The sequence below is a fragment of the Patella vulgata genome, chromosome 3 (assembly GCF_932274485.2).
Source record: "Patella vulgata chromosome 3, xgPatVulg1.2, whole genome shotgun sequence".
NCBI classification, from domain to species: Eukaryota; Metazoa; Mollusca; class Gastropoda; family Patellidae; genus Patella; species Patella vulgata.
Window position 1 is genome coordinate 84,332,889 of NC_065881.2, and position 27,550 is coordinate 84,360,438.

At 38.0% G+C, this 27,550-nt stretch overlaps 2 long non-coding RNA genes across 2 annotated transcripts; both read right to left on the reverse strand.

Moving 5' to 3' along the window:
- Nucleotides 1-2,015: 2,015 nt before the first annotated feature.
- LOC130012326 (uncharacterized) lies at nucleotides 2,016-9,751 on the reverse strand. The gene is made up of 4 exons (XR_008787746.1): nucleotides 9,703-9,751; nucleotides 7,044-7,208; nucleotides 4,535-4,699; nucleotides 2,016-2,174 (listed from the first exon to the last, which is right to left on the reverse strand). It is a non-coding gene; the product is annotated as an uncharacterized LOC130012326 (long non-coding RNA).
- Nucleotides 9,752-9,831: 80 nt separating this feature from the next.
- LOC126815058 (uncharacterized) lies at nucleotides 9,832-13,553 on the reverse strand. The gene is made up of 4 exons (XR_008787434.1): nucleotides 13,410-13,553; nucleotides 13,093-13,254; nucleotides 12,293-12,457; nucleotides 9,832-9,924 (listed from the first exon to the last, which is right to left on the reverse strand). It is a non-coding gene; the product is annotated as an uncharacterized LOC126815058 (long non-coding RNA).
- Nucleotides 13,554-27,550: the final 13,997 nt, after the last annotated feature.

Here is a 27,550-nt window from a genome sequence, read left to right on the forward strand (position 1 = left end):
GCATTATGTACCAGTTAAATCTGTCTACTGCAGGGAATTATTTTGGCTTCAAATGTTATATAAATTTTTATTCAGACATTTATTCACATGCCAAGCCTATAATCAATTTTCTAGAGCACTCGGTGGTGCACATGTAAAAGGACAGAAATACGATAGCCATTTAATGATTTGCTTTAAAAATGGGAAAGCGAGACTGAGTCTCCATGACCATGTAACGTTGCTACCAAAATAAACCTATGCCAAAACTTCAAACAGTCATAGCGATTTCAGAATAAAGTAATTTGACTGAAATTTCGATATATTAATTTTCAATTATCTATTTTGGAACTATTATAGCAATTACAACCAGCTCTTTATCTAAATCTTGATCTTTATCTTCAAACAGGATATAATATAGCACCTTGAAAAATGTCCACTCGCTAATTTGATCTACACAAAATTATAACCGGAAATCTCCAGAAAAAATACAAGCAAAAAAAAGTGTATATATAATCTTCACAGCTAAAATCTTTTTTTTTCTTTATATCTACTGTTTGTTCTACAAATTGAAAACAGGAAAACAGGTATGGCGACTGCTTAGGGCGTTAACTTTTTTTTTTATTTAATTATTTCTGTAGTTTTGTAATCAAAATTCAGCTTTAATAATAAATAGGTTTTCGTGACCATTTGTTCCGGAGTTATGCCCCCTTAGCCAAAACCGTTGTGAATGTGATAGCGGCTAACATGGTTTTCAAATTTGGTGGGCAACATTGATTCCATGAGCGTACGAACACTGTCAGTATTTAACGTCGCTATAGAAAACACATCACTTTTTTTTCCCAAATATTTTATTACTAGGTGGTTTTGTATGTATAATATTATGCAATACTATAAACTATTGTTTCACACAATGCTCCCAAACACAAAAAATATCGGCCCGTGTGCAAAAAAAAAAATTGCACAAGATGCACATGAAAAACCCAATATTCACGTGCAGCATTGTGTGTGAGCCCTTTAAAAGCATGTTTTCAACTTAATGTGCAGTACATGAACTGTGAAACGTCAATCTTGGACGTGTGAAGAAATCGAGCTAGAGATGCCGAGACTTACTGAAAATCAACGGAATGAAGCCATGGGAATGTCCAGGGCTGGCATGTCTACACGTGCTATTGCCAGACACTCCAATTGTCATCAGTCCACTAACGTCTTGGTCAACAACGCGTTACAACCCAGACTCAAGACCGCTACATCCGGACCAGTAAGTGCCAACACCGTAAGACGTCGTCTAAGAGAAGTAGGACTGCGACCCTATGTTGGAGCTATCCTCAGGGATCATCACCGTCAGCGGCGTTTGATATGGGCTCAAGGACATCAGACATGGAGAAGAGTAGACTGGCAAAGTGTGCTCTTCAGTGATGAGAGTCGCTTTTATGTTTATCACGCTGATGGCCGTCAACGTGTGTGGAGACGTCTTGGGGAACGTCTTGCAGACTGCTGCGTCTCCGAAACGGATCGATGGGGTGGGGAAAGTGTAATGGTGTGGGGAGGCTTCACATTTCATCACCGGACCGCCCTACACATTTGCAGGGGTCGTACTTTTGGTTTTGACCCCTCTGACTTTGTACCCTTGATTACAGATTAAACATCCATCAGTGTAGAAATGTGTTGTTATTGATGTGTTCCCATTTGAATATTATTCACAATAAGAAGCAAAATAAATAAGATATGTTTACAGGATCATTTTGTTATACGAAAAACTAAGTGATGCGTTTTCAATGGCGCTCAGTATATAATCTTTCAATTCCAAGTTACCCCACCTTTATTGAAAACCATCTTAACGATTTAGAGGGTACAGTTTTTAACATATTTTTTTCGATGTGAAATATTGGGACAATGAGACAAAGAGCCATACTGATATTCCCAATTCTCTGTCCATGTTTTTTTCAAAATGTGGGCGTATCGTGCATGACTACTGTAAAAATATCGGGAGCAAAAATGCATTTTGGTATAAAATTCTATAAACTAAGTACCTGTACTCTTTTTACTTTCTGAAGATCCAATGTAGTATACTTCCTGTTCGTCATATTTTCTCTGTTCGTTCTCTTGGAGTTTGGACGATAAGGCTTTTATTTGCAACTGCAAGGTTTGGTTTTCATTCTCAAGGTCGGCTTTTCTTTCGTTAGAGTTTTCCTCATCTTAAAAATATAATTTTAATAACATGTTTTAATAAATACTTTTTAAAGCGAGAACTCGTGTAGGGTTAAATTAAAAATTTATCTACGTAACATCCATATACAAATAATCTCTTAAAGCCAGGTTAATTTGTCATTATTAATCAGCTTTTTGTTGAATAATGTAGAAATTAGGACTGTTAGCTCTAGTTTATATCCCTATAATGTCGCATATTGTAAACTATGGAACCCAGCTGTGATCTTTTTGTAATCTTCAGCCTTCATCCTCGACTTCTTGCATTTTCGCGTTTGAAACCCCTTGCCTTTCTCGACTTGCAGCCCTTCTGCTTGTCACCTCTCGACTACTCGCTCCAGTTTAAGATGCATTATGTACCAGTTAAATCTGTCTACTGCAGGGAATTATTTTGGCTTCAAATGTTATATAAATTTTTATTCAGACATTTATTCACATGCCAAGCCTATAATCAATTTTCTAGAGCACTCGGTGGTGCACATGTAAAAGGACAGAAATACGATAGCCATTTAATGATTTACTTTAAAAATGGGGAAGCGAGACTGAGTCTCCATGACCATGTAACGTTGCTACCAAAATAAACCTATGCCAAAACTTCAAACAGTGATAGCGATTTCAGAATAAAGTAATTTGACTGAAATTTCGATATATTAATTTTCAATTATCTATTTTGGAACTATTATAGCAATTACAACCAGCTCTTTATCTAAATCTTGATCTTTATCTTCAAACAGGATATAATATAGCACCTTGAAAAATGTCCACTCGCTAATTTGATCTACACAAAATTATAACCGGAAATCTCCAGAAAAAATACAAGCAAAAAAAAGTGTATATATAATCTTCACAGCTAAAATCTTTTTTTTTCTTTATATCTACTGTTTGTTCTACAAATTAAAAACAGGTATGGCGACTGCTTAGGGCGTTAACTTTTTTTTTTATTTAATTATTTCTGTAGTTTTGTAATCAAAATTCAGCTTTAATAATAAATAGGTTTTCGTGACCATTTGTTCCGGAGTTATGCCCCCTTAGCCAAAACCGTTGTGAATGTGATAGCGGCTAACATGGTTTTCAAATTTGGTGGGCAACATTGATTCCATGAGCGTACGAACACTGTCAGTATTTAACGTCGCTATAGAAAACACATCACTTTTTTTTCCCAAATATTTTATTACTAGGTGGTTTTGTATGTATAATATTATGCAATACTATAAACTATTGTTTCACACAATGCTCCCAAACACAAAAAATATCGGCCCGTGTGCAAAAAAAAAAATTGCACAAGATGCACATGAAAAACCCAATATTCACGTGCAGCATTGTGTGTGAGTCCTTTAAAAGCATGTTTTCAACTTAATGTGCAGTACATGAACTGTGAAACGTCAATCTTGGACGTGTGAAGAAATCGAGCTAGAGATGCCGAGACTTACTGAAAATCAACGGAATGAAGCCATGGGAATGTCCAGGGCTGGCATGTCTACACGTGCTATTGCCAGACACTCCAATTGTCATCAGTCCACTAACGTCTTGGTCAACAACGCGTTACAACCCAGACTCAAGACCGCTACATCCGGACCAGTAAGTGCCAACACCGTAAGACGTCGTCTAAGAGAAGTAGGACTGCGACCCTATGTTGGAGCTATCCTCAGGGATCATCACCGTCAGCGGCGTTTGATATGGGCTCAAGGACATCAGACATGGAGAAGAGTAGACTGGCAAAGTGTGCTCTTCAGTGATGAGAGTCGCTTTTATGTTTATCACGCTGATGGCCGTCAACGTGTGTGGAAACGTCTTGGGAAACGTCTTGCAGACTGCTGCGTCTCCGAAACGGATCGATGGGGTGGGGAAAGTGTAATGGTGTGGGGAGGCTTCACATTTCATCACCGGACCGCCCTACACATTTGCAGGGGTCGTACTTTTGGTTTTGACCCCTCTGACTTTGTACCCTTGATTACAGATTAAACATCCATCAGTGTAGAAATGTGTTGTTATTGATGTGTTCCCATTTGAATATTATTCACAATAAGAAGCAAAATAAATAAGATATGTTTACAGGATCATTTTGTTATACGAAAAACTAAGTGATGCGTTTTCAATGGCGCTCAGTATATAATCTTTCAATTCCAAGTTACCCCACCTTTATTGAAAACCATCTTAACGATTTAGAGGGTACAGTTTTTAACATATTTTTTTCGATGTGAAATATTGGGACAATGAGACAAAGAGCCATACTGATATTCCCAATTCTCTGTCCATGTTTTTTTCAAAATGTGGGCGTATCGTGCATGACTACTGTAAAAATATCGGGAGCAAAAATGCATTTTGGTATAAAATTCTATAAACTAAGTACCTGTACTCTTTTTACTTTCTGAAGATCCAATGTAGTATACTTCCTGTTCGTCATATTTTCTCTGTTCGTTCTCTTGGAGTTTGGACGATAAGGCTTTTATTTGCAACTGCAAGGTTTGGTTTTCATTCTCAAGGTCGGCTTTTCTTTCGTTAGAGTTTTCCTCATCTTAAAAATACAATTTTAATAACATGTTTTAATAAATACTTTTTAAAGCGAGAACTCGTGTAGGGTTAAATTAAAAATTTATCTACGTAACATCCATATACAAATAATCTCTTAAAGCCAGGTTAATTTGTCATTATTAATCATGTAGAAATTAGGACTGTTAGCTCTAGTTTATATCCCTATAATGTCGCATATTGTAAACTATGGAACCCAGCTGTGATCTTTTTGTAATCTTCAGCCTTCATCCTCGACTTCTTGCATTTTCGCGTTTGAAACCCCTTGCCTTTCTCGACTTGCAGCCCTTCTGCTTCTCACCTCTCGACTACTCGCTCCAGTTTAAGATGCATTATGTACCAGTTAAATCTGTCTACTGCAGGAAATTATTTTGGCTTCAAATGTTATATAAATTTTTATTCAGACATTTATTCACATGCCAAGCCTATAATCAATTTTCTAGAGCACTCGGTGGTGCACATGTAAAAGGACAGAAATACGATAGCCATTTAATGATTTACTTTAAAAATGGGGAAGCGAGACTGAGTCTCCATGACCATGTAACGTTGCTATCAAAATAAACCTATGCCAAAACTTCAAACAGTGATAGCGATTTCAGAATAAAGTAATTTGACTGAAATTTCGATATATTAATTTTCAATTATCTATTTTGGAACTATTATAGCAATTACAACCAGCTCTTTATCTAAATCTTGATCTTTATCTTCAAACAGGATATAATATAGCACCTTGAAAAATGTCCACTCGCTAATTTGATCTACACAAAATTATAACCGGAAATCTCCAGAAAAAATACAAGCAAAAAAAAGTGTATATATAATCTTCACAGCTAAAATCTTTTTTTTTCTTTATATCTACTGTTTGTTCTACAAATTGAAAACAGGTATGGCGACTGCTTAGGGCGTTAACTTTTTTTTTTATTTAATTATTTCTGTAGTTTTGTAATCAAAATTCAGCTTTAATAATAAATAGGTTTTCGTGACCATTTGTTCCGGAGTTATGCCCCCTTAGCCAAAACCGTTGTGAATGTGATAGCGGCTAACATGGTTTTCAAATTTGGTGGGCAACATTGATTCCATGAGCGTACGAACACTGTCAGTATTTAACGTCGCTATAGAAAACACATCACTTTTTTTTCCCAAATATTTTATTACTAGGTGGTTTTGTATGTATAATATTATGCAATACTATAAACTATTGTTTCACACAATGCTCCCAAACACAAAAAATATCGGCCCGTGTGCAAAAAAAAAAATTGCACAAGATGCACATGAAAAACCCAATATTCACGTGCAGCATTGTGTGTGAGCCCTTTAAAAGCATGTTTTCAACTTAATGTGCAGTACATGAACTGTGAAACGTCAATCTTGGACGTGTGAAGAAATCGAGCTAGAGATGCCGAGACTTACTGAAAATCAACGGAATGAAGCCATGGGAATGTCCAGGGCTGGCATGTCTACACGTGCTATTGCCAGACACTCCAATTGTCATCAGTCCACTAACGTCTTGGTCAACAACGCGTTACAACCCAGACTCAAGACCGCTACATCCGGACCAGTAAGTGCCAACACCGTAAGACGTCGTCTAAGAGAAGTAGGACTGCGACCCTATGTTGGAGCTATCCTCAGGGATCATCACCGTCAGCGGCGTTTGATATGGGCTCAAGGACATCAGACATGGAGAAGAGTAGACTGGCAAAGTGTGCTCTTCAGTGATGAGAGTCGCTTTTATGTTTATCACGCTGATGGCCGTCAACGTGTGTGGAGACGTCTTGGGAAACGTCTTGCAGACTGCTGCGTCTCCGAAACGGATCGATGGGGTGGGGAAAGTGTAATGGTGTGGGGAGGCTTCACATTTCATCACCGGACCGCCCTACACATTTGCAGGGGTCGTACTTTTGGTTTTGACCCCTCTGACTTTGTACCCTTGATTACAGATTAAACATCCATCAGTGTAGAAATGTGTTGTTATTGATGTGTTCCCATTTGAATATTATTCACAATAAGAAGCAAAATAAATAAGATATGTTTACAGGATCATTTTGTTATACGAAAAACTAAGTGATGCGTTTTCAATGGCGCTCAGTATATAATCTTTCAATTCCAAGTTACCCCACCTTTATTGAAAACCATCTTAACGATTTAGAGGGTACAGTTTTTAACATATTTTTTTCGATGTGAAATATTGGGACAATGAGACAAAGAGCCATACTGATATTCCCAATTCTCTGTCCATGTTTTTTTCAAAATGTGGGCGTATCGTGCATGACTACTGTAAAAATATCGGGAGCAAAAATGCATTTTGGTATAAAATTCTATAAACTAAGTACCTGTACTCTTTTTACTTTCTGAAGATCCAATGTAGTATACTTCCTGTTCGTCATATTTTCTCTGTTCGTTCTCTTGGAGTTTGGACGATAAGGCTTTTATTTGCAACTGCAAGGTTTGGTTTTCATTCTCAAGGTCGGCTTTTCTTTCGTTAGAGTTTTCCTCATCTTAAAAATATAATTTTAATAACATGTTTTAATAAATACTTTTTAAAGCGAGAACTCGTGTAGGGTTAAATTAAAAATTTATCTACGTAACATCCATATACAAATAATCTCTTAAAGCCAGGTTAATTTGTCATTATTAATCAGCTTTTTGTTGAATAATGTAGAAATTAGGACTGTTAGCTCTAGTTTATATCCCTATAATGTCGCATATTGTAAACTATGGAACCCAGCTGTGATCTTTTTGTAATCTTCAGCCTTCATCCTCGACTTTTTGCATTTTCGCGTTTGAAACCCCTTGCCTTTCTCGACTTGCAGCCCTTCTGCTTGTCACCTCTCGACTACTCGCTCCAGTTTAAGATGCATTATGTACCAGTTAAATCTGTCTACTGCAGGGAATTATTTTGGCTTCAAATGTTATATAAATTTTTATTCAGACATTTATTCACATGCCAAGCCTATAATCAATTTTCTAGAGCACTCGGTGGTGCACATGTAAAAGGACAGAAATACGATAGCCATTTAATGATTTACTTTAAAAATGGGGAAGCGAGACTGAGTCTCCATGACCATGTAACGTTGCTACCAAAATAAACCTATGCCAAAACTTCAAACAGTGATAGCGATTTCAGAATAAAGTAATTTGACTGAAATTTCGATATATTAATTTTCAATTATCTATTTTGGAACTATTATAGCAATTACAACCAGCTCTTTATCTAAATCTTGATCTTTATCTTCAAACAGGATATAATATAGCACCTTGAAAAATGTCCACTCGCTAATTTGATCTACACAAAATTATAACCGGAAATCTCCAGAAAATATACAAGCAAAAAAAAGTGTATATATAATCTTCACAGCTAAAATCTTTTTTTTTCTTTATATCTACTGTTTGTTCTACAAATTGAAAACAGGAAAACAGGTATGGCGACTGCTTAGGGCGTTAACTTTTTTTTTTATTTAATTATTTCTGTAGTTTTGTAATCAAAATTCAGCTTTAATAATAAATAGGTTTTCGTGACCATTTGTTCCGGAGTTATGCCCCCTTAGCCAAAACCGTTGTGAATGTGATAGCGGCTAACATGGTTTTCAAATTTGGTGTGCAACATTGATTCCATGAGCGTACGAACACTGTCAGTATTTAACGTCGCCATAGAAAACACATCACTTTTTTTTCACAAATATTTTATTACTAGGTGGTTTTGTATGTATAATATTATGCAATACTATGAACTATTGTTTCACACAATGCTCCCAAACACAAAAAATATCGGCCCGTGTGCAAAAAAGAAATTGCACAAGATGCACATGAAAAACCCAATATTCACGTGCAGCATTGTGTGTGAGCCCTTGAAAAGCATGTTTTCAACTTAATGTGCAGTACATGAACTGTGAAACGTCAATCTTGGACGTGTGAAGAAATCGAGCTAGAGATGCCGAGACTTACTGAAAATCAACGGAATGAAGCCATGGGAATGTCCAGGGCTGGCATGTCTACACGTGCTATTGCCAGACACTCCAATTGTCATCAGTCCACTATTGTAAGTTGGTGGAACGTGTTCGAGTTACTGGATCAACACGTGACCGTCAACGTCTTGGTCAACAACGCGTTACAACCCAGACTCAAGACCGCTACATCCGGACCAGTAAGTGCCAACACCATAAGACGTCGTCTAAGAGAAGTAGGACTCAGTGCACGACGACCCTATGTTGGAGCTATCCTCGGGGATCATCACCGTCAGGGGCGTTTGATATGGGCTCAAGGACATCAGACATGGAGAAGAGTAGACTGGCAAAGTGTGCTCTTCAGTGATGAGAGTCGCTTTTATGTTTATCACGCTGATGGCCGTCAACGTGTGTGGAGACGTCTTGGGGAACGTCTTACAGACTGCTGCGTCTCCGAAACGGATCGATGGGGTGGGGAAAGTGTAATGGTGTGGGGAGGCTTCACATTTCATCACCGGACCGCCCTACACATTTGCAGGGGTCGCGTTAATGCTGTAGCCTACCGTGATGATGGCCCGTGGAGGACACACGCGCTACTGACATCTGTGTCGTACTTTTGGTTTTGACCCCTCTGACTTTGTACCCTTGATTACAGATTAAACATCCATCAGTGTAGAAATGTGTTGTTATTGATGTGTTCCCATTTGAATATTATTCACAATAAGAAGCAAAATAAATAAGATATGTTTACAGGATCATTTTGTTATACGAAAAACTAAGTGATGCGTTTTCAATGGCGCTCAGTATATAATCTTTCAATTCCAAGTTACCCCACCTTTATTGAAAACCATCTTAACGATTTAGAGGGTACAGTTTTTAACATATTTTTTTCGATGTGAAATATTGGGACAATGAGACAAAGAGCCATACTGATATTCCCAATTATCTGTCCATGTTTTTTTCAAAATGTGGGCGTATCGTGCATGACTACTGTAAAAATATCGGGAGCAAAAATGCATTTTGGTATAAAATTCTATAAACTAAGTACCTGTACTCTTTTTACTTTCTGAAGATCCAATGTAGTATGACTCCACTGGACATTCCAAATATACTTCCTGTTCGTCATATTTTCTCTGTTGAACAAGTAGTTGTACTTTACAAAGAATCTGTTCGTTCTCTTGGAGTTCGGACGATAAGGCTTTTATTTGCAACTGCAAGGTTTGGTTTTCATTCTCAAGGTCGGCTATTCTTTCGTTAGAGTTTTCCTCATCTTAAAAATACAATTTTAATAACATGTTTTAATAAATACTTTTTAAAGCGAGAACTCGTGTAGGGTTAAATTAAAAATTTATCTACGTAACATCCATATACAAATAATCTCTTAAAGCCAGGTTAATTTGTCATTATTAATCAGCTTTTTGTTGAATAATGTAGAAATTAGGACTGTTAGCTCTAGTTTATATCCCTATAATGTCGCATATTGTAAACTATGGAACCCAGCTGTGATCTTTTTGTAATCTTCAGCCTTCATCCTCGACTTCTTGCATTTTCGCGTTTGAAACCCCTTGCCTTTCTCGACTTGCAGCCCTTCTGCTTCTCACCTCTCGACTACTCGCTCCAGTTTAAGATGCATTATGTACCAGTTAAATCTGTCTACTGCAGGGAATTATTTTGGCTTCAAATGTTATATAAATTTTTATTCAGACATTTATTCACATGCCAAGCCTATAATCAATTTTCTAGAGCACTCGGTGGTGCACATGTAAAAGGACAGAAATACGATAGCCATTTAATGATTTACTTTAAAAATGGGGAAGCGAGACTGAGTCTCCATGACCATGTAACGTTGCTACCAAAATAAACCTATGCCAAAACTTCAAACAGTGATAGCGATTTCAGAATAAAGTAATTTGACTGAAATTTCGATATATTCATTTTCAATTATCTATTTTGGAACTATTATAGCAATTACAACCAGCTCTTTATCTAAATCTTGATCTTTATCTTCAAACAGGATATAATATAGCACCTTGAAAAATGTCCACTCGCTAATTTGATCTACACAAAATTATAACCGGAAATCTCCAGAAAAAATACAAGCAAAAAAAAGTGTATATATAATCTTCACAGCTAAAATCTTTTTTTTTCTTTATATCTACTGTTTGTTCTACAAATTGAAAACAGGAAAACAGGTATGGCGACTGCTTAGGGCGTTAACTTTTTTTTTTATTTAATTATTTCTGTAGTTTTGTAATCAAAATTCAGCTTTAATAATAAATAGGTTTTCGTGACCATTTGTTCCGGAGTTATGCCCCCTTAGCCAAAACCGTTGTGAATGTGATAGCGGCTAACATGGTTTTCAAATTTGGTGGGCAACATTGATTCCATGAGCGTACGAACACTGTCAGTATTTAACGTCGCTATAGAAAACACATCACTTTTTTTTCCCAAATATTTTATTACTAGGTGGTTTTGTATGTATAATATTATGCAATACTATAAACTATTGTTTCACACAATGCTCCCAAACACAAAAAATATCGGCCCGTGTGCAAAAAAAAAAATTGCACAAGATGCACATGAAAAACCCAATATTCACGTGCAGCATTGTGTGTGAGCCCTTTAAAAGCATGTTTTCAACTTAATGTGCAGTACATGAACTGTGAAACGTCAATCTTGGACGTGTGAAGAAATCGAGCTAGAGATGCCGAGACTTACTGAAAATCAACGGAATGAAGCCATGGGAATGTCCAGGGCTGGCATGTCTACGCGTGCTATTGCCAGACACTCCAATTGTCATCAGTCCACTAACGTCTTGGTCAACAACGCGTTACAACCCAGACTCAAGACCGCTACATCCAGACCAGTAAGTGCCAACACCGTAAGACGTCGTCTAAGAGAAGTAGGACTGCGACCCTATGTTGGAGCTATCCTCAGGGATCATCACCGTCAGCGGCGTTTGATATGGGCTCAAGGACATCAGACATGGAGAAGAGTAGACTGGCAAAGTGTGCTCTTCAGTGATGAGAGTCGCTTTTATGTTTATCACGCTGATGGCCGTCAACGTGTGTGGAGACGTCTTGGGGAACGTCTTGCAGACTGCTGCGTCTCCGAAACGGATCGATGGGGTGGGGAAAGTGTAATGGTGTGGGGAGGCTTCACATTTCATCACCGGACCGCCCTACACATTTGCAGGGGTCGTACTTTTGGTTTTGACCCCTCTGACTTTGTACCCTTGATTACAGATTAAACATCCATCAGTGTAGAAATGTGTTGTTATTGATGTGTTCCCATTTGAATATTATTCACAATAAGAAGCAAAATAAATAAGATATGTTTACAGGATCATTTTGCTATACGAAAAACTAAGTGATGCGTTTTCAATGGCGCTCAGTATATAATCTTTCAATTCCAAGTTACCCCACCTTTATTGAAAACCATCTTAACGATTTAGAGGGTACAGTTTTTAACATATTTTTTTCGATGTGAAATATTGGGACAATGAGACAAAGAGCCATACTGATATTCCCAATTCTCTGTCCATGTTTTTTTCAAAATGTGGGCGTATCGTGCATGACTACTGTAAAAATATCGGGAGCAAAAATGCATTTTGGTATAAAATTCTATAAACTAAGTACCTGTACTCTTTTTACTTTCTGAAGATCCAATGTAGTATACTTCCTGTTCGTCATATTTTCTCTGTTCGTTCTCTTGGAGTTTGGACGATAAGGCTTTTATTTGCAACTGCAAGGTTTGGTTTTCATTCTCAAGGTCGGTCATTCTTTCGTTAGAGTTTTCCTCATCTTAAAAATACAATTTTAATAACATGTTTTAATAAATACTTTTTAAAGCGAGAACTCGTGTAGGGTTAAATTAATAATTTATCTACGTAGCATCCATATACAAATAATCTCTTAAAGCCAGATTAATTTGTCATTATTAATCAGCTTTTTGTTGAATAATGTAGAAATTAGGACTGTTAGCTCTAGTTTATATCCCTATAATGTCGCATGTTGTAAACTATGGAACCCAGCTGTGATCTTTTTGTAATCTTCAGCCTTCATCCTCGACTTCTTGCATTTTCGCGTTTGAAACCCCTTGCCTTTCTCGACTTGCAGCCCTTCTGCTTCTCACCTCTCGACTACTCGCTCCAGTTTCGCTTTGAGAATTCGAGAAAATATCATGGCATCAACGGGCATCCATACTACCACAGTAAACAAACCTATTTTATGTAGCCTGCCAATTTAAGAATTAGAGTTTTAATGGGAAATGTTTTAACTCCTTGCAAAGGTTGGTGGTGGTTGTGTATTATAAATAATTAAGAATATCACGTCTATAATAATAGCTTAATCCATTGTGTTTCAATTGACAATGATTCGCAACAGGTTTTCGAAAGCCAAGGATAGTTTAGGTAATATTTTGTTCAGTCGTTACCAACCTTCTTCGAGTTCTGTTTCTAATTCAGCAATATGTTGTAGCAATCTCATATTAAACCCCTGCAATTGCTCAATCTTTCGTTTTTGTTGATTAAAAGTTTCCTGTGTTACGAGTTGCGAATCGTGAACGCCATTGCCGTCAGTGTCCATTTCCTCGCCATTGCCTTTGTTGTAAAAAGAGATGAAATTACAATCATATGTCAATTATTATGCCATACATACAAACAACAAATTACATCAAAGTACAAGAATATGATTAGAAATCAATTTGGGTGATATGCAAATATATGAAACAAAAAGGTCAGTAATCAATGAATACCTCTTTCAATTTTCTTAAATGAAAATCCTTCTGTAGATACTTTGCTATCACCAATGTATCCAGATTTCACCTTGGATTCTAAAACTTCACGAAGTTCGCGTTCATTCTTTGAACCCAGTGATAGCAGATGAAACGTTACCTGAACACAGCCCTTCCTGTAAAAGATTATTTTAACAAATTAATATGGAAGTACCCTGAATAAGAGTATTACGAAAACCTGAGACCATAAGCCCAGGGTTAATTAAGAGGCATGAAGCTTCTATTACGAGATTAAATGCATACCATACAGCTTTTGAAGTTTCCATTTTCCATAATTCTGCCAAATGTCTTACCACTCACCGACAGGAACTGTCAATATTAATTATCCTTTTTTTTGCCTATATGTCTTATGAAATCAACTAAATTAAGGATAAGCAGAATGTGAATACCTATAACATATTTCCTTGCCGTCACTGTTTTGCTATACTCAAGGCCTTACTGACAGAAAAATGCTCCTGTTTAGGTCTGAAGGCTCTGATTAGGTCACGTGCTTTCTGACACCACATCAATTATCGTGACTTGCAAAGCTATGACTTTAACCGGACTTTATTCCGTCTAAATCGAATGCATTCTCGTCGTTCCGGACTGACAATTGGACACCCGCATATAGTCAGAGTCGGCTCATTATACTTACCTTAATGTTGTAATGACTACTAACTCCGTTGAATCAAATATTTCTTCTAATTCTAATTCTACCTTTTTGATAAACTCTTCACGTTTTGGATGGTCTTTTGTGATCAATTCATGATACTGGTGACCAGGATATTTAATGATGCCCTCAAACACTTCTGACAAATAAAGGTAAGAAACGTTGTTGAAATTTTAATTTTGTATAGTATGACCCTTAATATATTTTCAGTAAATATTGCATGAATTCAATCACTACAGGATGTTCAGGTGTATTTTACGGCCAGAAGTAATGCTTAATACTACCTGGTTCTGGCGGTGCGCCTGTTACAGGACGTTCAAGTGTATTTTACGGCCAGAAGTAATGCTTAATACTACTGTGTTCTGGTGGTGCGCCTGTTACAGGACTTCAGGTGTATTTTACTGCCAGAAGTAATGCTTAATACTATTTGGTCCTGGTGATGAGCGGGTTACGTTTTTTTATATATATATGTATTGCAATAATAAGCCAGGAAGTCGAATAGCCCGTTAATTCTAAACACTTCAGGAAAATTATGTATGCATAATTGCCACATCTAAGTAACATGTATACCATTTCCTCGGTGCACCTTCCCTTGCTCTCATTCTTTAGTATTATCCTAAGTTTTTCAGCTTCATCTTCGTTGATGAGAAACTTTGAAAACAGCATGGTAATTAGATTATTTGGATATAATTGTTCAATAAGATACGGCATTAGGACAATAAACTTCATTCGATCTTCCTTTGCCATCCTACCACTTCTTTTCGTCAACGGTATTACAACTGTAACAAACAACAAGATACTCTTTCTGAACAATATATCTTGCACGGCTTAATCCACGTTCAAAATATACTCTTCAAAAAATGAAACGCACAGCCCATATTTCATCATTTTCTTATTTGAACCGGACCATTGTTTCCATAAATCTAACTTGTTTTTAATGTCATTATGTAAGGATAACAGAAATTCATTATTGGTTTTCAATGTAGGGTAACTAATTGTGACTGGTCATACTTTTTGCCGAAATTTGTTTTTGCTTGATTGCACAAAGACACATGAGTTTCACAACGTCACAAACATTTCACATGAAACCCAAATCTAAGGCCTTTAAAATGCCGGGGTTCTCGGTTTCAAAATCAGTTGTACATGTTGCCAAGTGATACCACATCTGAACGAAGACCAACGCAACAACGTTAACAGTTAGTGATAAGCAGGTGAATCCCAGATAGATGTAGCCAGGCTGCTGAATCTTTCAAAGAGTACCTTTGGGATAGGTACCGTCAGCGAAGTTCAACACGTGACCGCCCAAGCCCAGGCCAGACAAGAGTAAACCCACCTGTCATTTGCGGAGACAATTCACAACAGCGACCTCTACTACAGCAGTAATTCCTGGACGGCGGAGGATCTCAGACCAGACAGTCCATAAACGCCTACGTGAAACCGGATTACGAGCCAGACGTCCCGAGCCGACACCGTCAAATCCGAATTCAATGGGTTCAGACACACAGGGTATGGCAATAGCAACGCTGGAGAACAGCTTGGTTCAGCGACGATTCGCGGTTCCGGTTCCTGTTGCAACGAGGGGGGTTGGATGGCTGAATGGTTAGCGTGCGCGCGCTGTATCATAAAGTCTATCATTGAGTCGACTGGCGTGGTTTCGAATCCCCGGTTGTACGTGACAAGGAGTAGGGTCGCCTGTCCAACCTCGTGGGTTTTCTCCGGGTCCTCCGGTTTCCGCCCACTGCTAAAGACCCCTACGCGCAAGCGAATTATTGAAATAAAATTAAACCATATCTTAGTCCCGAAATGACCTAGTTTGTGTCGAGTGGACGTTAAACCCCATTTCTCTCTCCCTCTCCTGTTGCAACGAGGCAATGCTAGAGCGAGGGTATACCGACGACGAAATGTCACTATGCGTTTCTTTTTTTGAAGAGTATAAAATCAGATGCTTGCATTGAAAGAAAACAAAATCATTTTACATTCATAATATATTTTTGATTACTGGAGTAACAATTCCTTGCAAACTAGATCTATACATCATTCTAAACCTATACATTATTACTAATTGATGCATTTCTGGAATGTCGATGTTGAAAAAATCAGACGCAAGTCTTGACACATTTTGTTGTGCTATTGTGGACACATAGTTAATATTCAGAATAGTTTTGTATTTTAGAATATACAATTATTTTTTTAAATAGCTTTATACATTTAAATCATTAGTTAAAGGGCATTGAACCCCATTTCATTTCATTTCTAATTAATAGTTTATATAACATTTGAGGCATAAAGGAAGACCTACAATAGACAGATTTAGTACTTAAATAATGCACCTTTAGCTTATTTTTTGAATAAGCCTCAAAGTTCACATAACAAGCTTCAAATCTCAGGTAATGCTGATAAAATGCCAAATAATTGATTGTGAAAAACGGAAACGGTATTTTTAAAGTTTTGGCACATAATGATTATCAATAAAATCTTACCGGTTTGAGAACCTGATTTAACTTCGTTTGTTCTACCCTTTACTTGTTTTAACCTTTCGTTTTCTTGTTTTAGTTTTTCATTTTCTTGCTTCAGCTTTTTATTTTCCTCTGCCAGATTTGGTCCAATAGCATCCCTGGGTTTATTTCCATGAAATACATATTGTACATGTATATATTCGTCGAGCTCTTCAGCAGTTTCTCTCTCCTCGTGCTTCGGTTCCGCGGTGTTTTGTAGTAGATCCGATTTCCCAGTGGTCGGTACACATGATTCTACCTGGCCGCCATCACACATTCCTGGATTATTACAAAGTAAATGAGCACATGTTGTAATTCCATCGCATTTAGCAGATCGATGTTCCAATGGGAAATTTTGAGATTCTTCAATTCTCATTTGTGTATTAAATTTTATCGCCAAATGACCATTTTCTTTTTTACCAGTGAACGATGCTAGGCCTGACTTGGCTGAGTTTCCTTCTGAACTGCATTTCCTCACTGGTTTATCCATTCCTTGGTGATTGTATTGAAAAGCGTGTTTCGATTGAACAGATCTGCCATCTTTAGGTGTGATGTGTGAGGAATAGTCGTCTACAGAGCATCCAGTATCGTTAATATCCGGTTCTTGTCTTTGTTCCTTATATTCTCCCATATTACGTTGTTTTATAAGAAAACATGGGAATGTACGACTAGATTTGAAATGAGTCGGTCTGAAAAGTAACAGCAGATGATAGTGAGTGATTAATCAGTTAACACCTTATTATAGTTCTTGTCTAATATAGAAAACTCTACAGAGAACACTTTACCAAACATTACAGTATGACTCTAATTTACAACACACTATATTATACAAAACATCAAAACATTGCAGTAGGACTTTATATATGCCATACAAAATAGTACAACCTGACTTTCTATCACCACGCTATCGTGGCGTTATTTCACAACACTATAAATAGATTTTTATTAACTGGGAATAAGTCATTTGTTAACTATGGTGTACAAGCGACCCTACGTAATTCGAATGAAAATTTTATTTCATATGCTTTGCCTTTATTAAAATGTCTCTCCGCCTGGCATGTCTCAGTTGTGGCATTCAATCATAGAGTTGACCCCTGACAATACCCAAACTCATCTGTAGATAATGACACCGCTCCAGACAAATGATGCGCTTCTTGTGAAATCTTTCCGAAATCTTTCATAATGTTCTATTCACTTTTCAATAATTTAACTACAGAGAGGTTCACTTTCGAACATTTTTAGATGTAATGAAGATATATTTTCATTGTAAGCGGCGAATAATTACCGAGTGAATTTTCGTCTTGTGTCTTACGGCAAATGGTTCTACTTTGTGTATAATTCCTCCCACTACCCAAAAAAACCCTACGCGCGAGCGAATTATTGAATATATAATTGAACCATATGTTAGTCCTGAAATGACCTAGTTAGTGTCGAGTGGACGTTAAACTCCCATCCCTCTCTCCCTCTCTTCAATACAGACGTGTATATGATAATCACAATCCCATGCTAGTAGACTAAGAACCGTCGCAAATTTTGAACACTGGTGTCCAAACCCGTGAAACTGTGGGTGGGTTGATGACAGCCCGGACAGATAAAATATAAATTGAATGTCGGTTATTTAATATGCCAACGTTTTCTTTCTCTGTCAGCGCAGATAAGCTGTTGATCTCGCCTTTTGAAGACAAGTGTTAAAATCTAGCCTCGATCCCTAATAATATCTACAAGTACAACATGTTTTAGGTAATTACCATACCAATAATACTCTTTGTATGGGAACATAAATATTAATCTGTATATAGAAATATAGCCAGGGAAGTATCGATTTTAGTGTTCTATATTGTACAATGTGTTAGAATTGGTTCACTGGCTGTGTATATACACTATGTTCATAATGTGTAGACATTAATAAACACACGCTATCCTTCTAGACTGCATGTATACATACATACACACCTTATGCTTATAGCCTAATACAAAAATACCCATACTACACAAGGCACAATTTACTAATAACGAACAAATCATATACTTTGTGACCCCCCACAGCTTATTGGTTATCTGGACAGGTGTATCGTATAATTATTTAGATGTGTTGCCATTAATTAAGTTAGTTAATTAGTCACTATCTACCCATATTACTTGATATCATTATTTTAGATCAGTAATTTGTACGGCCTAAGGTCTGTCATCCAGTCAACTGGCGTGGTTTCGATTAACCGGCTGTACGTGACAAGGAGTGGGGTCGCATGTCCGGCCTTGTGGGTTTTCTCCGGGTCCTCCGGTTTCTTCCCACTGCTAAAGATCCCTACGCGCATGAACCATGTATTAGCCCGAAATGACCTAGTTTGTGTCGAGTGGACGTTAACCCCATCACTAGGAAAATAGGATTTGTGTGCACGATTCACAGTCTACTTAAACAAATGCTACATAAAGCAAACTGGTGATTTGCCATTTTCTAAATGCCATATTGAGTGGTCAAGGTACTGGACTCTTGAATACCAGCGTGGGTATGGAAGAACGTTCTCAGAAGAGGTGGCGAGAGCAACTAAACCTCCAACTAAGTATTTTCCATAATATTTAAAATTTTGTAATGAACTAAGAAACACATTTCCACCAAGATAATGCGGAATAATACAAAAGATAAATAATACAAAGACATGTAGAATAGACACAGGAGGCGTAAACGATTGTCTTTTAATTTGGACAGTTCATAGTATATTAATATGTGCATTTAGACCCATGTTCGTCTAATTTAAGGTTCCAAAGAAAAGAGCCATACAACCGTTAACGTCCACCTGACACAAACTGTGGGACTAACACATGATGTAATTATATTTCAACAATTCGCCTGGACGTAGGGGTCTTTCAGTAGTGGGAGAAAAGCAGACAAATTTTAAGGAGATTGAAGTAGAAACGCATCTGCCTCCCCTCGCACTGCACAATAACTATAATCGGAATGCAAATCAATCGGATGACATCGATATAGATTCAGTTTGACGGCAAATTGAACATTCTAGTAATCGAAAAGAACCATTTATTTTAAATAAACTAACTTACCTTCTTCAATGGCTTAAAATGTGAAACTGGTGATTTTAAAATTTTACCTAGATACCTTACCAAATTTACAAAATGTATTTTCCGTTACTTAATATAGAAGTGTATTATAAACTAAATGTATTTTCCGTTACTAAATATAGAAGTGTATTATAAACTAAATGTATTTTCCGTTACTAAATGCAGAGTAGAATACCCCATTATGCAGACAATGTGACACTATTACTCTAGATGAGTATAAAGATACAACTAAAATCAGACAGAATTAAATAACAGGCTAGAACTATTGGTAACTGGGCAATTTAGATTGTCAGACTCACCGTCCGGCGCCAGTGACAGGCAGGTTGGGATGGCCTAGTGGCCTAGAGTGTCGCGCTTCGATCTCTAGCTGGCTGGTTTATATTCCTTGATAGGCCCTCGGTCTTCCTACACCACTGGCAAGGGGAAACCACGCTGGAAAATTTAGAGGAACTTTATCCGCCAAGACCGGGAGAGAACTCGAGATTTCCTACACCATTGGCAAGGGGAAACCACGCTGGAAAAATTAGAGGAACTTTATCGGCCAAGACCGGGAGCGAATCCGAGATCTCCTGCTGTATATAGTTTATCATTTTCAATGCACGAGTATACAACACTATACATATATAGAGGGAAATGAGGTGTAACTCGACATACACTATGTCATGCGGTGAGATAGGGAGAATTGGGGTTTAACTAGGACAGTTCTTGACTATTCTCTTGTTCAGTATTATTTCAATAATTCAATTGCCCCCTGGGGGCTTTACCAGTGATTAGGCGACACTACACTACTCCTTTGGTGCAACTGTTTAAATTTTAAGTACGTTTAAAACAATCATTGTATTGTACACGTGTCTTAAATTTTAATATAATTCAAACGACAGCATGTGCAGTGATGGATAGAATAAGGTTATTATATCAAAAATACGAGTGGGCAAAGAGCCAAGCATAATATCATCGCAGCCATCTTGACGTTGTGACATCAATTGTAAAATGACGAAGCATGTCAAGTTTGGTGTTGGTCGTAGTTGGGCTATTTCGAAGACGATCAAGAAGAGAAGCGCCTGGGGTTGAGTTCCTTGTTCAATAAAGTTATCCATTATCATATTAGCCAAAACTGCATATGACGACAATGTCCATTAGAGCCTAAGGGATCACGGTGGCTAAGTGGGTAAGACGCTGGCACGCTAGCCTGGAGGCCGGATGTTCGATCCCTGCATTGGCCTAGAAAGTTCATCCAGATTTTCCGGCGTGATTTCCACTTGTCAGTGATGCATGACAGAGGGCCTAGTCGTTTGGATGAGACGAAAAACCCGAGGTCCCGTGTACACATTGGCGTGCACGTAAAAGATCCCTTGATAGTTGGAATTCGATATAAGAGTAGGTCCTGTTACCCATGTCCAAGCAAACAACGAACCACAAGTTAACTTCCCGTCGCTATCTTATCTTACACTATGCAATGTTTAAACGATTGGGGAAAAGAAATAATTACAAGGATAGAGTGGGTGTAACACACATACCTCATCTGCCTAGCAATGGCTTATTATCAAAATGTTGCAATACAAAAAGTCTTTGTTTGTCAGTGTGGCTTGCGATTATTTTTGAGTGATTATAAATCTAGAGACTCAAGCTTGCGCAATCAATAAAAGGAAAATGATTCGATATAACTCAACGTTATAAAACAGTCGGCCATTTCTATTTCAATTTGTATTTTAAGTTACTACAAGTGTGGATCAATATGGTGATTGATTTTACCTGTCTTTTACCTGTATTGTTGCTGTTTGTTACGCCTGTATATACAGCTAGCGGTAAGTTAGTATACCTAGTTACTAGAGCACCTGATTGTCTTATGTTGTAGTACGTTGACTGAGTAAGAGGTTGGCTCTCTGACCTGGAGGTCGCTTGTTCGATCCCTGCCTTGACCGAGACAGCTCATCGGGATTTTCAGGCGTGGTTCCCCCTTGTCAGTGGTGCAGAACAGAGGGCCTGACAAGGGATAAGGCATAGTCGTTCAGATGTGAAGAAAAACCGAGGTCCCGTGTATACATTGGCGTGCACGTAAAAGATCCTTGGCAGTTGGAATTCGATATAAGAGTAGGCCACATCGCCGCTGCCCTGGGAAAATTTCGCTAAAAGCACATTGTATGGCTTTAGCCCATTTTCATTATTAGCAGACATGTTTCTTTGTTGTATTACAAATTGTAGGTCGTCATGCTGATAGGCTGATAGGCACCAAACTATTAATAGCAGACATGTTACTTAGTTATCGGGCCAAGTATGGTCGTAACTTAAAGACATGCAATAGATCAACACATTGATAATTCCTGTCTCAAGGCTGTTCTTGTAATCAAGGGGCATGAGTCCCGTACTTATCATCAGATATTGTCAGTAAATAAAACATTTCTTCATGTTGCTGAGCCCCATTTCATTTCACATTATTCATTCATCCTTAATATTCCCCTCTTACTTAAAGGGACTATCCCGATTTGAACAGAGTATCAAAAAGAAAAGTCCGAGTTCGTATGAAATTTAAGCGCCAAATATAGAGGAATGGTGTATTTACCCTGCCTCAAAGTTACAGCTCAAAATAATGAGTTGTTTGGACGTGAACGTCAAAAATGCTTATCCAAACACGTAACCCTTTTAAGATTTCTGGTCAATTTTTTCGTTGGGTGACCTGATAATATATCGCCGTTTCTTTAGAGGTCTATACAGCGAATGACCCATGTGCCGTACTGGATAACGAGAGGTAAATTCCACCTACACATTGTTTTTTATAAAATAAAAGTCTGGTTTTATCCAGACACTGCATAATACAGCTTGGGACACCGGTCTCTATTTCCAGATGAAGACTGACGGGTGTAAGTTGTTTGAAAATATATCACAAATATTGAATTAGTTGTTCGGCCCTTAGGTACGGGATGTTAAGGAGTTTTAACACAAAATTAAGCAGTTTTATTCTCCAAAATATTATCGGGATTGGCCTTTTAACCACAGAATGGTAGGACACGAAACCTATTTCATTGCACCCCCTTTCCCTTTCAAAACAATAATATTAGTAATCCGGCAATTACCAAATGAGTGATTCATATACCTACTCCATTTTATTTCACGTAATTTATTGAATTGCACATAATATTTACAACCGAAATAGCAACATAAAGTCATGAGTGTTAGATAGCGTTATCTACTCTATCCTGAATAACTGTTTGTATTAACCACAGTTTATTGACTGACATTTATATACATAAGAGATAATGGGGTACAAGATTATTCCAATAACTTGCTTAAACGTAGGGGTATTTAGCAGTGGGGTCTAGGAGAAACCCACGAGGCCCTGTCACGTTAATTGACTCAGTAGTATAGATATCGATAAATATTTGGAATATATGATCAGGATTCGCATAGTAGATACCACTACATCCCTGTAAAACACCACGGCGTCAATAGTGGCCCAATCTGAAGTATTATCTGGCGTATTTGAATTTAGGAGCGGTTATTTTGCATTTAGGATTGAATAACCCCCACTCGATGAGGCCCTGTCCCGTTTTAACAATAACCTCAATACACAGGTTACATGGACTAAGACTATTTAAATAACAACCACCTACCATTATGCTTTGAGTTTTAAGCGGAATGATCAGGAACTAAGAGACATGAAATAGGGATAGCGTGTAACAAGATGACGTCACAGCCCATATATTCCTTTTAATAAAAGATATCCACACAACCCCCCCCCCCCCCCCGATTTTTTTTAGAAAGATTATGATGTTACGTATGCTAACAAAAATTGCCACAATCAAGCAAATGTCATGGAATCACCATTGATAATGTCTTGTCTGAATCCACAGGGTCAACCGTAGACAGAGTTATGCCCCTTTTAGTCTTCAGGACGTTCACGGGAGATACTCGATTGGAAGTTACCTTTCAGAATTGAATTCGCTCAGAAATACTGACCATGGACTGAAAAGGAATTTTGGACTACAACGCATTCGCCGACAGGGTAAAAAAAAATCTCAACCAACTATGACACGGCTAAAACACGATTCTACCCCCCCCCCCCCCCCAGTTGTAGGGACAGACAGAACTGTGACAAAACTGAATTCCGTGCACTCGATTTTAATTATGTAAGTTCGAAACGTTCCGGGCTGACAATCGAAATTCTCAATACTCTCTTGAAAGAGAAATCTAGTTTTAATTCACGTTGATTGTTCTAATAAGTTTTTTTTTATTTATTTTTTTTTTTTTGTTTACTTTTACAGAAAAACAAGTTCGTTTAACTGGTGGTTTTAATTTCAATGAAGGGGCCATACAAGTGAACCGTAACGGTGTTTGGAAATATCTATGTGATGAAACACCTTATTTCTTGAAGTCACTAGCAGGAGATTTAGTGTGTAAAGAGTTGGGCTATATATCGGCTGGTAGGACAATTAGTAGGATTGTGAGAGATCCCTCAATAGGATATTGGAAATCAAATGTAACATGTAGTCCAGACGATGTTAGCTTGATGAGCTGTAGTAATACAGGATGGTCAGAGACTGAAACCTGTAAAACAAAATCTTACACTACAATATATTGTTTTAAAAAAGGTAAATAATTAATTCCACTACATTTCGCAACAGAGACATAATGGGAGGGTTGGGTGTGGTTTAATGCATAATTCTGACATATACGTTGACTCAGTGCACGAGGCACTGGCTCGCTAAATCGAAGGTCCCGTGAACGACCCCGGAGCTGGCCGCGAAAGTTCCTTGAAGTTTCCCGATGTGGTTCCCCCTTGTCGGAAGATCTGAAAAGGACTAACGTCTAGTTCCAAAAAGTTTCGCGATGTGATTCCCCCTAGTCGACCTGTGTATACCATGACACGTAGAGGAAACCTTGGTGGTTGTAATTTCCCTCGTTGCACATTGCATGGCGCATGCCCATCTTCATTTGCTCAGTTGAAACAGAAAAAGTAGGACGTCAAACCCCATTTCACTCATTCATTCATACATATTGTAAATAAGTAAATTAGGGTGCCCCGTAGCTGATGCCAAAATCTCTGCAATAAATAGTAATGATGCATTGATTCAACTGTCACTGTAATATCTGAACCTTTATGAAAACTTGAGTTATTTGCGTTGAAAGATAATGGCGACAAACCAAATTTCAGACCGCACTGATAAACATAGAAACGTCTCTACCATGTTCAAAGTGCGATCTAGGGTAGAAAATAGAGAATCAAAAGTAAAGGAGAATATTCGTATCCATAAAAAGGGATATTTTTGTGGAGGATAACCTATACCTTGTCGGTGGTGCAGGACACGGGGGTTTGGCAAGTAACAAGATCTTGTTGTTCAGATGGTACTGAAAGCGAAGTCCACCTGTGTCATCAATGGCATGCACGTCAACATTGGCATGCGAGTAGGCAGGAACTCTGTTGTTCAGGCCAAAGATTCCTTAATGCTCACTCCTTGTTAAGGGAGATATTACACTCTGGTTCCAAGAATTTCGCCACTAATTCGTATGTTATCTTTCCATATCCAACCAGAAATAACATACTGTGGACACAAAGGATGTATTGGGGTTTTTTGGAACCAATGACAGTAATACCAGAACAGTTCTGTGACTCTGGAATTGTCAGCAATATCTTCTGTAAACTGATTTTTGTGAACAGAACAATTCGGTTTGGATCTCGGGTGACGAAATCGGTTTGAAAACCGGAGATGAAATGGTAGGGTGGCCCACGCACCTACAGAAATACAGTCCACCGCTGATAGTTCGAGACTACCACTGAAGCGTGCACATTCGCCGTGTCGAGGCCAACTTTCTGACAGTATGATACTATAAATAGCCATGGCACGTGCAATTCTCTACAAATCTATCAACTATTACAGCCGTAAAAAAATTATTGTTGACGATTTTGAATAGCAGTGAAATTAAGCTTCTTGGTTATTACAGCAGATTTAGAAATTACGTTCGTTTCATTTTTTAAATCGCTTTATCATTAACTGTACCGTTAAGAGCGGCATCTTTTGGTTTAGTACAAATAATATCTCAGAAACACTCGGGTTAGACAGGAACATGATACTAGCAGTAGTTTCATTTTACTTTTACAAGCTTCTTAAAACAATTGTTGAGCTAGCTAACGTGCTCATTTCTAAATTCAATTTCTTGTTCTAGCTTTCTGTTATGTTTCGTAAAAAAAGTAGTCTTTATTATCCCGACCTGTCAATCAGCCCTAGAATGGTCGATAGACTGGTTAAGCGAGACTAATTTCAAAACAAGGGCACGTAACCTATCTTTTACTCAAAAGTGTCTGGATGTTATAGACGACACATGGAACCAGTTTTCAGTCTATTATTTATAGATGATTAATGGTCATAGCTTATTAAGTAGAACATGATCGTTTATTTAGTGACTATAATTGTGTGAAACTGATTTGAGGCTTGGCATATATATAAATATTGTGGCGAAATTGTCGAGATATATGGAGATATTTATTTATGGTGGGTCACCCTAGAAATGGGGATTTTACGTCCTACTGCCCTGCACCGACTGGGCTTATGAAGACGGACATACACTATACAGTGTGCTACTCTTATGTCGAATTCCTACTACCTAGGGATCTTTACGTGCACGCCAGTGTGTACACGACACCTCGGTTTTTCGTCCCATCAAAACATCGATACATTGCCTCTTGCCTGGCCCTCCGACTTGCTTCACAGACAAGGGGGAACTAAGCCGGAAAACCCGACGAAGGTTTAGAAAGGTTTACAAAGCATAATACTGAGGTACACATTTTATTATATTCCAATCGAGTGGACAATTTCATAACGATGACACTTCATAATCATATGTCCGATGGGAGGGCTAAGGGTTTTAGCTTAATTAATTATGGCTGACTTTATTAACGCTAAATGTCATATTTTCTTGTACAAAATATCGTATATTAAAACTATTAAGAAGCAGGATTGGTGGTGGGTTAACGCTTGAACTTTGGATCATAAAGTCTTTCGATGAGTTAATTGGCATTGTATCGATTCCACGCCTCTCCTCTCTTATTTCAAAATGATGAAAGGTCCATACATTCTTTAGAGTACAAGAGTGTAATCAGGTTTTAATCATATGCACGTGATCCGACCTGTTTTGCTTACCAGAGAGAGGTAACGTCCGCTCGACACAAACTACGTGATTTCAGGACTAACACATGGTTCAATTTTATTTCAACAGGTCTTTAACAGTGGGAGGAAACCGGAGAACCCGGAGAAAACAGACGAGGTTGGACAGGCGATCCTACTCCTTGTCACACCAGTTAACCTTATGATAGAAGGCGCAGCGCTAACCATTCGCCCCCTCCCCTTCCCCTGATTTGCTTACGATTTGAATTTATAATTTCAGTTAAATTTGTAAATAGATATAATAGAGCAAGCCATGGATATGTATCTATCTACAATGCTAGCCAGAAGAAATATCAGACACTGTGTCAGGAAGGTTTCACAGACACAACAGCCCGGGTATTTTGTAAAGAGTTTAGTTACAAGAGTGGGAGAATATCATCCCGTTTATCTAGTAGCATCAGCAACGATACGATGATGGACACAATCTATGGTTGTACTGGCAGTGAATCTCGTCTTAGCGATTGTCCAACAGTTCCAGCTTCAGCTAGTTGTACTAATAGCTACCCTGTTGCTCAAGCCATATGTACTGGAGATCTTACTATTACTGATAAAGGTGGGTCAGCTATTCATACTAATATTAGGTAAAGACAGTTCAGGTAATTTGTGTGTGTTCAATTGTAATTCATGTTTCATTCAATAAGTTCATCCAGACTTTCCGGCGTGGTTCCCTCTTGTCAGTGATGCAGGACGGAGGGCCTGACAAGGACAGCTGTCTAGTCGTTCGAA